Here is a 13,172-nt window from a genome sequence, read left to right on the forward strand (position 1 = left end):
TATAATTGCCTTTACTGTCACTTTTTACTGTTCAATTTAAAGTGACATTGCTGAATAAAAGTATTAATTTTAAAAAAACAAATCTTACTGACCCTAAGTACTAAAATTCCCCTCTTTACGTCAGAGGACTTTACTGTCTGATTTGCATCTTTTAGAAATATGACACTTAAAGTCATTTGTTGTTTGAAAGGTTGGGTAAATGTATTACTTCCATCGAGGAGCCACATGATAAATTCCTTGATATTTGATTAGTTTCTGTATAAACACAGTAAATTATACAAGTGAAATAAACAACCTGGTCATCACAGATGTGTTGAAAGGACCGTCAAAGAGTCACACACGATGTGGCCTGAGGCAGATGAGGAAAACAGGTTGTGCATGTGTGTTTTGGATGCGGTTTGATCAGATAACACACCCCTATGCACGGTACAACATCAGAAAATCACTTCTGTCCTCTCGCAATGTCAGTCAGAGAAGTAATGACTTACATGTTATTCTTTGAAGTATCTTGGAATACCGTGTAAGTATAAATCTCACAAAACCTGTCAGGGTCACTCCTAAATAAAAAAGAAAGAAATGACATTCTGCCTACCATGATATAAAAACAATAATATATTATTATTTAAATTGTAAAATATTCATATATCATGATAGTATATGTGTTGTATAAATGGAGAAAGGCGTTGAATTGAATTAAAAATATTGAATAAATATAAAATAATGCAATATTGTATTATTTTCTTTGAATTTTGAAGTGAAATATGGGCTGGAATATGTATATATATATATATATATATATATATATATATATATATATAATTCAACAGTTTTATGTTTGAGGGAATAACTGGATCATTGTTAGATTTAGCTCACTTCTGGGGACAATTTTGTAACCAAAGTCAAGTTAAGTGAATCCAAACACACAGAGTAAAATAAACAGAACCTGCTTCTGAGACGACTGAACATGAAGACAGAAACAGCAAATGAATTAACAGAAACAACATGAATACACATATGAGACCCTGGACCACAAAACCAGTTATAAGTTGCACGGGGATATTTGTAGCAATAGCCAACAATACATTTTATGGGTCAAAATTATCGATTTTTCCTTTATTCCAAAAATCATTAGGATAAGTAAAGTAAAGATCATGTTCCATGTAGATCATTTGTAAATTTTCTACTGTAAATATATCAAAGATTTATTATTGTGCGTGGATATGCATTGCTAAAGACTTCATTTGGACGATTTTCTCAATATTTTGATATTTTTTGCACCCTCAGATTCCAGATTTTCAAATAAAAAAAAATAGATTTTCCCGGCCAAATCAAAGAAATCAAAGAAAGCATACATCACATTCAGCTTTCAGATTATGACTGGTTTTGTGTCCATGGTCACATATTATAACACATCTGAATCGATACTGCAAGACAGTGACTGCGAGTGAAGTTGTCAGCCTGCATTCCTGCACTAAGTGTGTGTGTGTGTGTGTGTGTGTGTGTGTGTGTGTCAGATAAACACTCTGGACAGCCTGCATCGCTTCACTCGACTCCATTCAACACCTCTCGAATCTCCACTTCTAAAGACTGCAGCTCACTTTCTTTCCATTGCAAACACGCTGATATTGCCTTAACCGGCAGAATTCCTGCTCAACCGCCTATTACCTAAAATCTTCACATCACATTTCCATTCATGCACTTAGCAGATGCTTTTATTCAAAGCAACTTAGAAAGAGGAACAAAATCAAATCAATGCTTTTAGCACATGTGAAAAAAACATGTAAGAATGTGCAAAATACAAAGGAAGTAGTCAAAGAAAACTTAATACTAAAAACCAGAAGAACGGCACTAATAAAGAGAGGGGGGTGATCATTCATCTGTGGGACACAAACATGCAGACAGGCCTGTGCGTGCACCCTCTTATCCCCCCAAAATACACTTCCTGAAGCATACCAGCCCGGACCTAAAGTCGGACAAACAGCTGTGTGACGCTTACTGAACCTTTGACCTTCTCCTACTCTTACAGATCCAGCACAGAGAGAAGGAGACCGAGGAGAGGAGAGCCAGCGTCCCGCCTTACACACACACACACCCTGGTGAGTCTGCACATCTACCTGTCTTCAATGCAAATGACATGTGAAAACACTTTTAGGAGCTTTGTGAGACAAACTAAAGAGGCAGAATTGAGGAGATGCTGAAACGATCTGGCGCATGCAGCTTCCAAACCCATACATTTGGCTTGAGTTGTAGCAAAAAAACCCACAAAACATCCCGTCTCAATAAAACCCCCTCTGAAATTAGATTGAGAGCTTAATGAAAAGTTGTTTAGTGAGTAAATGTGTGTATGTGTAAGCTTTAGTTTGAACCCGTGCTGCTCAGGTTCAGGTCCAACTCAAATCGAACACACCTGAACCAGCTAATCAGGGTCTTTGGGTTCAGTGGAAAATTACAGCGCACTCTTTTTCAATTTGCATGCTTATACATGTACATAATTTGCTGGCTATGAAAAGTACAAATGTTTGAGTATGTAGTAACCCAGCTAACAAAAATGTGTTCTAAGAAAATTTTGCTAATGTTCCCATTTAGTTATGAAAACATTATTTCTGAATGTTGTCAAAAGTACTGACGTCGATACAAAGTCGATACTGAAATTTTAAAAATGTGACGCTTTGAGTGGATTCATAAACACCTCTGATTGGCCCTTGTGTTCACGCGCTCAACAGGTATGTCTGTGATTGGCTACAATGATCAGCGCTTCAAAAACATGTTGTAAATAGACATCATTGATGCTCTTAGTTGACCAACTGCTTAGACAGATACACATGGGAGCATTTGAAAGCAGGCGTCTATCAGCGGATATATTAGGGATCCGCTGATAGACGGCTGTTTTCAAACCCTCCCATGCATTGATCATTGTAGCCAATCACAGACATATCTGTTGAGTGCGTGAACACAATGGCCAATCAGAGGTGTTTATGAATCCGCTCAACAGCACTCAAAGCGTCACATTTTTAAAATTTCAATTTTTGAAAACACTACAATGTTCAAAACGTCCAGTTTTTTAAAAACGCTTTCCCGGTTCTGCAACATAAGAGAAAACATTAATGGAAATTCCATTTGATCATTTTGCAAACATTATGATTCATTTTAAATGTTCTGAAACAAGTAGTTAGTAACGTTTAAAAAAACATTAGATGAATGTCAAACTAAAACGCTTCAGAAAAAAACATTCCATGAATGACGTATACAGTAAATAACCTTTTTGTGCTAATGTTTTGAGAATGTTATTAAAGACCATGTAACATTGAACAAACATTCTATTAATGGAAGAATGTTTGTTCATAATAACTTTGAGAGAACCTTGACAAAACATTAGCCAAAGTTCTAAGAATGTTCCCTGTTAGCTGAGAAAACTGTGTCAATATTGGGACAAATTACAGTGCCATTAAAAAATTATATCTTGATACTACAGACACCTTTGTCACATACTGCCAAAATGATCTTTAAAAATAGCTGCAAGCACACAGTTTTCAACATGCTATGATTTGGAATGCACTAAACCTCATCTCACAGAACTACTATTGGGATTCAGTTTAGATCTCCAGGAACAGGATGCTTGAAAGTTTTCGAAGAGTCCAGTGTGCGCTTGAGCTGTCAATAGTGAAAGCTGGCTATAATCGCCCCCCTGGTGTGGTTGTGTTTGTATAAAGTGAGTGTGTCTCATCAAGCATATCTGCACAGCCTGACCGAGCATGTAGCAGCACTCAAGCCCTTAAGCTCTTTTAGAAGATGGGGGTTTGTGTATTGTACCGCCTGAGGTGGGACAAGGGTTTATAAAACCCAACTAACTCCCCTCACCCTGTCATGGCCTGTCCCAACAGCCCGGCACATGCCTCAGGCCACTCATTCCTGTTCCCCCTTGACCTAGACACAGAAGATAGGGCTCAGCAATTATGATAAAATGATAATGATAAAAATAATATTTAACATTTTCATGTATATATGTATATATATATATATATATATATATGTGTGTGTGTGTGAATGGAATTCAGTGAATGGAACACAGATTTTACTAGTAAAATTTAAATAATGAATGTCTTTTCTTCCTGTGGAGGAGACTACAATAATTTACTATGAATTTAATTAAAATCAATTTAAATACAATTTATTGTGTAACCAAAATAATGCCCAGAAGAAGAAGAAAAAACTTTTTAATTATAAACAAGCCCGAAATTCACCGGGACTCTTATTTTGAAATGTCTGTACTATTGCAGGCTGATCTTTCAGATTCTTACAATCGTCTTAAACATATTATATAAAGGCCATAAAGTAGACATTGTCATAATTCATCAACTTGAGTTCATTAGCAATCGCTTGGCATAAATGCGCAGCTTTTCGTTGATTGACAATCACTTTGAAGCAGTCTGAAGCGCTGTTGCGTGAGCTTGTAGAACGCGCAACAGCGCGGCCTTGTGACTTTGCAACATGCAGCGCTCTTTGTGAAAACAGTTCTGACGCACACATAACGAGCAGGTATGAAATGCGTATTTTCCACTAGTTAATCGATCGCAGGTGGGTTCATTATCTTGGGAGGATACAAAAGTATATGAGGATAAAAATAATAAAAACATAAATGTCTCCAAATATAGCCTACTTGGGCGGCCGTTAATAAACCTGGGCGGCCCGCCCAAATAAAGTACATGTGTGGGAAGCACTGTATATATATATATATATATATATATATATATATATATATATATATATATATGGACACATATACAGTACATACACACACTTTTATGTAAATAACTAGTTAGATGCGATTAATCGTTTTGACAGCACTAATATATGGTATTCTATTTCATGCAAAAATGTAAATGCTTATGTATAAAAACCTTATTGTTGATCCCTGTAAGTAAAGAGAAAAAGACAAAAAGAAAGAGAGGGACAAGGCAATTACATGTTGTTCATGTACGTACACACAAATATTCCTGCAACTAAAGGAATTTCGATCTGTCCCAAATGGTATGAAATTCTTCTCTCTCTGGAAGCGTCAACACCTCTGTTGCCTTTTAGCATAAAAGCTGAAGTTGACGTTACTCGATACTCCTGCACATAGTGACATCCTGCTCATATTTGTTTTACGCTGAGCCTGCGAGTGTTTCTCTACATTCTGTATCCAGTTCCCCCTTGTGTACACACTGCGGTGTGTTAGTGTTTGGAAAAGTTGCTCGAGCAGCCCTCAATCGTCTGCTTCGTTTGCGCAAGAGTAGAGCCAAGGTGTTCAATTAGACTTAGCTTACACAACATGACTTACAAGCACAATGCTAAGATTTACCTAACCTAAAAACAGACCCTTACACGTGAACACACACCTTGCATTTACGTTCCAGATGTTTACACTCAAATACAAGACTGTAATAGATGTGCCACTCTGTGTGCGTTATGTGTTAGTGAGGTATGACGGATATAGAGCATGTGCTTTCCATCTACCCGTTGGCGAGAGGCCGCTTGTGCACGACAAGGGCCGATCTCGGTGTGCTGAAGGATGGGTGAACGTGAAGAGACTCATGGGATTGGTCAAATTGAATGTTTAAAGCAGGGCAGAGTGTTTCCAGAGCACTTGGTTAGCGTGTCTGAGGATATTGGGAAAGAAGAGACCACTTTGCACCTGCACAAAAAACAAACATTTTTTACGTGTTTTCCAGTGCAAATATCTAAACATTCTCGAATCAAGATACATTTACTTGAGAAGCAAAATGACGATATAAAGTCATCAAAATTAAGAGACTTTATGCTCAAAACAAGAACAAATATCCGCCAATGGGGTCAAAAAATAAACGTACATTCCCTCTGAATGAAGCTGTTTTTCTGACTCCATTGCAGATATTTTTTCTTGTTTTAACTAAAAACTCACTTAATTTAAGTGCTGTCAAACAATTAATCTGAATTTAGATTTTTTTTTCATAAAACAAGACAAAATATCATAAACCATTTTGCTTTTCAAGTATGTAGAAATATCTGCCAATGGGGTCCGAAAAATAAACTTACATTCCCTCTGAATTGAGTTATTTTTCTGACTTAAACTTTCTTTTAAACTTTCTGATTCATTTTTTTCAGAAAATGAGACTTAATATCGTATAAGTCATTTTGCTTCTCAAGTTAAATGTATCTTGATTTACGTATGTTGGGATATTTGTACTGGAAAAGAAGTGAGTAAGAAAATCAGCCTTTTTCAATGCACAAGTCGCTCTGTGAGTGTAGGATACATGAGCAATAGAAAGTGTTGCGGGTGGCAACATGTTGATAGGCCCGATGTTCTTGCATGGATGGTAACCAAAGTCCCTATCTGGTGGCGCGTCTATCTCACACATCTCGGCTGTCTGCGGGGTCTTTTAGGCAAACAATGTACTCTATTGTAACCCATGAGCCAACAGACGGATCTGCATGTCATGTTTATCTTTTCCACGTGTGTAAGACGTTCATGTGTGTGTGTGTGTGTTCTGGAAAATGGCCCCAGGGCTATCAGACTTGAAAAATCACCAACGGAAAAGAAGCAAGTTGCACAAGCAAGGTTATCGTGGCCAAATATCACAGTTAGCTGGAATGAGGAAAAATGCAGCCTTCCAGATGCTGTCATCAGCAACACATAAAGACATTCCTAGACAATTACATGTCCTGATGCGTTCTTGGCTTTCAATAGACCAATCAGTGCTCATGTGATGTGGCCAAGGTGCTTGTGATGAGAATCTGGAGAATGGCAAGTGTCGTCTTCATATCTGACATCTGCGACATTTAGAAAACGGCCACCTAGTAAATTTCCACTTAAAATAAAGTGACTTTGTGCATCTCATGAAAACTAATGCAGGTCACATTTCACCCACTCAAAAAATAAAATAATATGTAAATTAAACATTTTCTTAAGGATAAAAAAAAAAAAAATCTTAGTTTTAAATCTTAAAAATATCTTAAAAATATATAGGGAGCAGTTTCTTGCACATTACTGTAATGCTGTGGACACTAAATGACTTGCCTAAGGTAAATGTAATGCTACGTAAGATATTATTCTCAAGCTGTTTTATTGATCTTTCTGAGGTCGAAACACCGGTTGAGAGATTACACGCATATCTAGATTGTCTGTTTGTTCTTCTTCTGCGCTTCTTGCGCTTTTTTAGAGGTAAACAGCGTTGTATTACCGCCCGCGCCCCCTTCTGGATTGGAGTGTGGATCGAACTGTGACTGACTGTATTCGTCGTCTGACTGCATGCACCGAACCATGACGTCCGTACTGTTTGGTTCAGGACGAATACATGTACCGTGACACCCCTAATATACACATACATAGTGTACAGATAGAGACCCAAAAGACAATGAATGTTAGTGTATTTCACAGTAGTGTCTTTTGTTTCTGCAATGATGCTTTAGTTGTCTCTCAATAGACGGCTGTTGCGTGTTAGTGTAATGTGTTGTGTAACTAACATAATAAACAAAATAACGCTGATCGTGGGCTAATGATTACTCCTGATAGAGGAACTGTCAGTGTGAGAGATTCAGACATGTATTTTGACCTGCTGCACCAACAGTAAGCATGTTGGCATGTGTAAAAAGGCATGCGTGACATGCACGGCTAAGAATGTGTAGCATTTACCTGCTGGCGACTTTTGCTGTCCGTCGCAAATAATTCGCATAAGTGATGTTATGGATGAAGAGCTGAAGTTCATGTTAATTTGTATGTGTGAAACCCACAGAAGCTACAAGTAACCACTATTTGCTTAAGTGATTCTTATCAAAAAAACAATATAAAAAGGAAGCGTGCGCACACTCGCTTGTTTGAGTGACAGAACAGGTAAAGTCACTTCAAACGAATGTTTGAAGTTACAAGCAAGTCACAGAGCGAATACAGAGGAATTCAACACACACCGGGTTACATAAGTTCATCCTCTCTTAACCCAGCAACCTTCATATTATCTTTTGTATTTGGCTGTTGTCTCTGTGTGTTGAAGCCATCGCAGCTGTGGACGCTATTCTACTTCCTCTCCGGTCCGGCGGGGCCTCACACACATTAACGCTTCATTTCAGACCTCAAGACTGCATGTTCAACACCACAGCACCTTCCTGACACTTAAAGGGACAGTTCACCCTCAGTGAACGCTCTGGCATCATTTACTCACCCTCATGCCGTTCCAAACCAGCATTGCTTTCTTCTGTTAAACACAAAAGATGATGTTTTGAAAAATGGCTTGGACTCCAAACATCTTCTTTTATGTTTCACAGATGGAAGAAAGTCATGCAGGATAGGAACGTCATGAGAGTGAGTAAATGACGACAAAACTTTAATTTTTGGCTTCAAACACTTCAAACGCTAGATCTAGGCTCGTTTTTGCAGAAAAAATTATATTCTTACTTAGTATTTTTGTCTTGTTTTCCAGTACAAATATCTAAACATTCTTACAAATATAGATACACTTACTTGAGAAACAAAATGACTGAAGATATTAAATCTTATTTTCTAAAAAAAAAAAACAACAACATCAAATTTATCAAAATTAGCGAGTTTTCGTTTTTTCTGTTTTTTCATTGTGCATTTTGCATTTGTAAATAAATGTATCTTGATTTAAGAATGTTTAAACATTTGTACAAGGAAAACAAGAAAAATACTAAGCGGTGTTTTTGACTTAATTTTGTACATTTTGTTGCATCATTAATGGTCACATCACCCTATTTTCATTTTAATGAATGCCTCATTGGCACTTCAAACTGCTTGTCAGTCTTTTAAAAAAGAAAATGACATTATTGACCAGCTTCGCTGGCTAGCTATATGTGCACTTCAAAGGCTGCCACAGATGAGCGTTGTTCCTGTGTAACCCGAGTAAACCTGTAAGGTCCTGTATTTATCTGTCACTGAGTGACTTGTGACCTCTGCAGACCTTTGGAACAAATCAAAAGATCTCAGATCTGATTTTAAACTATGCATGTTAGATAATGAGATTTATGGCAGTGTAGACACTCAAACTGATTTATAGCAATCCTTATCAAAAATAAGATACAATACTTACTTGTGGATCTCATGACTATGGAAAGCCATTTCCACCACATAGGAAAAAATAACCATGCCTAGGTAAATCATAATTATAATATAAAAGTCATGTTTATAAATTCTAAACAGAAAAAAGTCAAAGTATGTCAATTTACTTTTTGTCATAATTATCTAAGAATTTTGACTTTAAATAAAATATTTAGAAGAATAATGACCATTTATAATTTTGACTGTCATAACTGACTTTTTATGTTCCTAATTATGACTTTCTCATAATCCTATCTTATAGTTGTCTATCTCATAATTTACACTTATAATTTTGACTTCTCATAATTTTGACTTTTATGTAATAATTTATGACATGAATTTATAAGTAACTTATAATTTAAAATAACTTATAACGTCGCTGTCCGATGAAAACCACGTATGTCCATTTTGCCGATTTTGAGATTTTTCGACGGATTGAATGTCAAGGTTCATTTCCGTATACAGTATGCTTCACATATCTAAATGGCCAATGAAAAGTTGTGAAATCATGTCATCTGATTTTCACGTATATCCATTTGGTGTCAAAGCTGTCAATCACGCCGCGTATCTCCCGCCCTGTGGAAGCATCTCGCCGGTCTCGTGAAGTTTCATCGAAGCTCAGCACTGGATAGCCGAATAACACTGTGAGGTAAAGTATCAGCAAACGTTTGTTTTTGACAACTGTTCTCAAGTAAACGTTTCCCCCCTGACGCCAGACGTACGTCTAGGAGTGACAAAATTACGGTAGGACTGTGCAAACAAAGTATCTGTCTAGCATTACCATGTCAGTGTATTGATTCATTGTCCCTTCATAGTTTGCAAGAGACATTTAATAAATTTATAATTAATATTAAATAAACTAAGCGTATTTAATAAACTAAGACGTAGGCTATTTAATAAACTGAGCGTATTCATCTGTCAATATGAAACGCGACTTGGCCATTCTAATTAATGATCGGAAGAACGCGTATCGACCACCGTTACTGTAAAATATGCACGTATGTCCATTTAAACTCAATTTTGGTCAAATGTGGATTATATCATTACACTGGCAAGAATATGGTTACATGTAAAGATGCCGTACCAAGTATGACAACGCTACATTCAACTGCTTTTGAAATACGGTGTTTTTTTCACTTCCTGAAAAGTAACCGTTTTGGACATACGTGAGTTTCATCGGGTAGCGACGATAATTTAGACATTTTATATCATAATTTACTTCATATCAACTTGTCGTAATTATGACTTTTTATCTGATAATTTTGACTTTTTGTCAATTTTGACTATGTAATAATTTATTATATGACTTTTTATATCATAAATGACATCTCATAATCTTATCTCATAACTGTCTTTTATGTTATAATTTAGATTTATCTCATAATTTTGACTATTTTATAATTTTTATCTCATAATTTAGACTTCTCATAATTTTGACTGTAATAATTTATTTTTTATAATTTAGACTTTTTATACCATAATTGACTTGTTATAAGTGACTCATTTCTAAATCTCATTTATCACTTGTCAGTTTCGACTTTTACTCATGAATTGAGGCTTTTAAATGTCACAATTAGGATTTTCTGTGTCATAATTATGATTTACCAAAGCTTGACTTGTTTTTATGTGATGGAAATGGGCTTCCATACATTTCACACAGAGTGCCTTCATAGAAAGCTAATCTCAATGAAGAATCTCTCTGAAATGGAGGTGCGCTGACAGCAGGGCTGTGAGATCATTGATCAAGGATATCAGGGCAAGCAGGCATCCAAGACCGACACAAACAAATGCAAACTAACAAGTGAGCATATTTGCTAGAAGCCTGACATCTGACCTCAGCAGCAGATGCAATGCTAATTCCTCAGAGCAAGTGCTTGTAAATCCATTTCCTTTTGGATTGCTCACTCTAAAGTGCACAGCAGACATCTGCATTCTGTCCTTCCCTTCCTTTCCGGCCGCCCACGTGCCTCGTCTCTGGAGAAGCATGCAGCGCCCCGGCTGCAGTCTGGCACGGGCCACGGCGTCTGCACAGGCACACGACTAGAGCGTTGAGTTTCGATGCAACCCCGAGGGTGACAACAGGCTCAAAGCACCTGCTTGCGCTCGGGACTGTAACACAAACCTGCAGTGAACCCGCAGTGAAACATCTCTCTCTGATGTCGGAGGCTGCGCAAAAAAAAAAAAAAGGACCTGATGAGATCCGGTTGCAGCCAAAACACAGAGTTCCAGACAAGCCTCCTGCATCCTACAGACATACAACTAATTGAACGTGAACACTGTTGATTCTTTGTTTCTTAAATGAGTGTGTCAGGCTGAGGTTGTGGGCAAAGATGCTTATCAGCACCACCATGAAAGATCTGGAGGATCGTATTCAATGCATTCACTATGAGCGCAGCTGATGCAGATGTTAAGGGGATATGCAGCAGGGGTTATGGGTCCCTGTCCATTTAATTAGACTGGATTTTAAAGGGATAGTTCACCCAAACATGAAAATGTTGTCATTCAAACTTGCTGCATTGTGATAAAATGATGTACAAGATCTAATGCTCTTAGGAAAAATGATTTATTACATTTAAGAATATTTATTGTTATAAGATACTGAAATTATATATATTATTTATTATTTGAATATATGTGACTAAATTATGAGATAAAAGAATTATAAATGGTAATTATTCTTAAAAATATTTTATTTAAAAAGTCTTAAAATTTAAGAGATAATTGACAAAAAGTAAATTGAGAAATTTGGACTTTTTAATGTTAGAATTTATAAAAAGGACTTTTTATATTATAATTATTATTTACTTAGGCATGGTTATTTTTTCCTATGCAGTGGAAATCGCTTTCTATTATGAGATCCACAAGTATGATTTAATAATTTAATAATTTTTAAATAATTTTTAAATATATTTTAATGAAATGTATGATTTTTTTTTAGACTTTTAAAATATGTAATATATTATTAGATAATACTCTGTTTGAATGTGACTAAATATAATGTTAATAAATTAAAATTGGTTGTTTAATTATTCATTAAAAGTTTAAAAAATATGCATATTATTTAATTTTGTAAAATTTCAAATAATTTAATATTATATTCATTATTAGATCTTACTGTATTTGAATATATATATATATATATATATATATATATATATATATATATATATATATATATATATATAAATATACTTAATGTTAAAATTATATTTATTTAAAATATATACATTTAAGAATATTTACATTTATAAATAAATAAATACTAGATTTATTATTAGATCTTGAATATATGTGACTTTGAAGGACTTCAATTTCATTCAGTCACACAAAGAGCAAATTTATTACAAGTGAAAAGTCATAAAGACTATCTTTATGGTCAATGTATAATTTTCTTGATGTGGAAAATAGTTGCTCCTTTTGGAACAACATAAATGATGAATTTTATTTTGGGTGAACTTTTCCTTTAACTCTCATCACCATGTAAAAAAGCTTTGCTTTTATCCAGTCTGCTCCATTCAGGACTCTCTTTTATGTTTTCCGCAGACAGTAATGATAGTGACATGCTCTTGCCCGGGTCACGGCTGTAAATCCTAAACCAAAAGAACGCTATTCTTCAAGCTATTCTTCTCACAAAAACAAGAAAAGAGAGAGGTAGAGAGCAGACGTTTGTATGGATGTCTGTACTTGTGAAAACAAAAGCGTCCTAGTTGTCCATCAGTGCAGCACTCAGCATTACCTTTAGCTTTGATGTGTCTTTTTTTGTTGTGGTCACATGAATATATGAGAGAGCGAGCGAGTGGTTAACCTAGTGAACTTGAGATGAAGGCCATCACTGATGATGTTCTTGCTTTCTTTGTCCTATTTAGAACACAATGCACTCTACTCGATTTGACTAATACACACTCCTCAACAAAGGCAAAAAAAACCCACAACATCAAGTTTAGCAGGTATAGTCACATTACGTAACACCGAAACACTTCCTGTAAACTGTACCTGTTAAAAGTGGCATGTACAAACTGACAAGCTTCTGTATGAAGGTCTACTCATCTTGGATGTATCTCAATCAGCTCCCTAGTTTACTAGGTCATGAATCTGTATATAGTGT

General features: G+C 35.9%; 2 protein-coding genes across 4 annotated transcripts in view; one reads left to right on the forward strand and one right to left on the reverse strand.

Annotated features, from left to right (window-relative positions):
* coro7 (coronin 7) overlaps positions 1 to 13,172 on the reverse strand; it is a 187,274-nt gene that overhangs the window by 65,192 nt on the left and 108,910 nt on the right. The window lies entirely within an intron of this gene.
* The window catches only part of vasnb (vasorin b), a 38,028-nt gene that overhangs the window by 15,741 nt on the left and 9,115 nt on the right, over positions 1 to 13,172 (forward strand). Inside the window, 1 exon segment of the mRNA XM_048181269.1 lies at positions 2,027 to 2,096. The gene's annotated coding sequence lies outside the window, so the exon portion shown is untranslated.

Source organism: Megalobrama amblycephala, linkage group LG1 (assembly GCF_018812025.1).
Source record: "Megalobrama amblycephala isolate DHTTF-2021 linkage group LG1, ASM1881202v1, whole genome shotgun sequence".
In the NCBI taxonomy this organism is placed as follows: Eukaryota; Metazoa; Chordata; class Actinopteri; order Cypriniformes; family Xenocyprididae; genus Megalobrama; species Megalobrama amblycephala.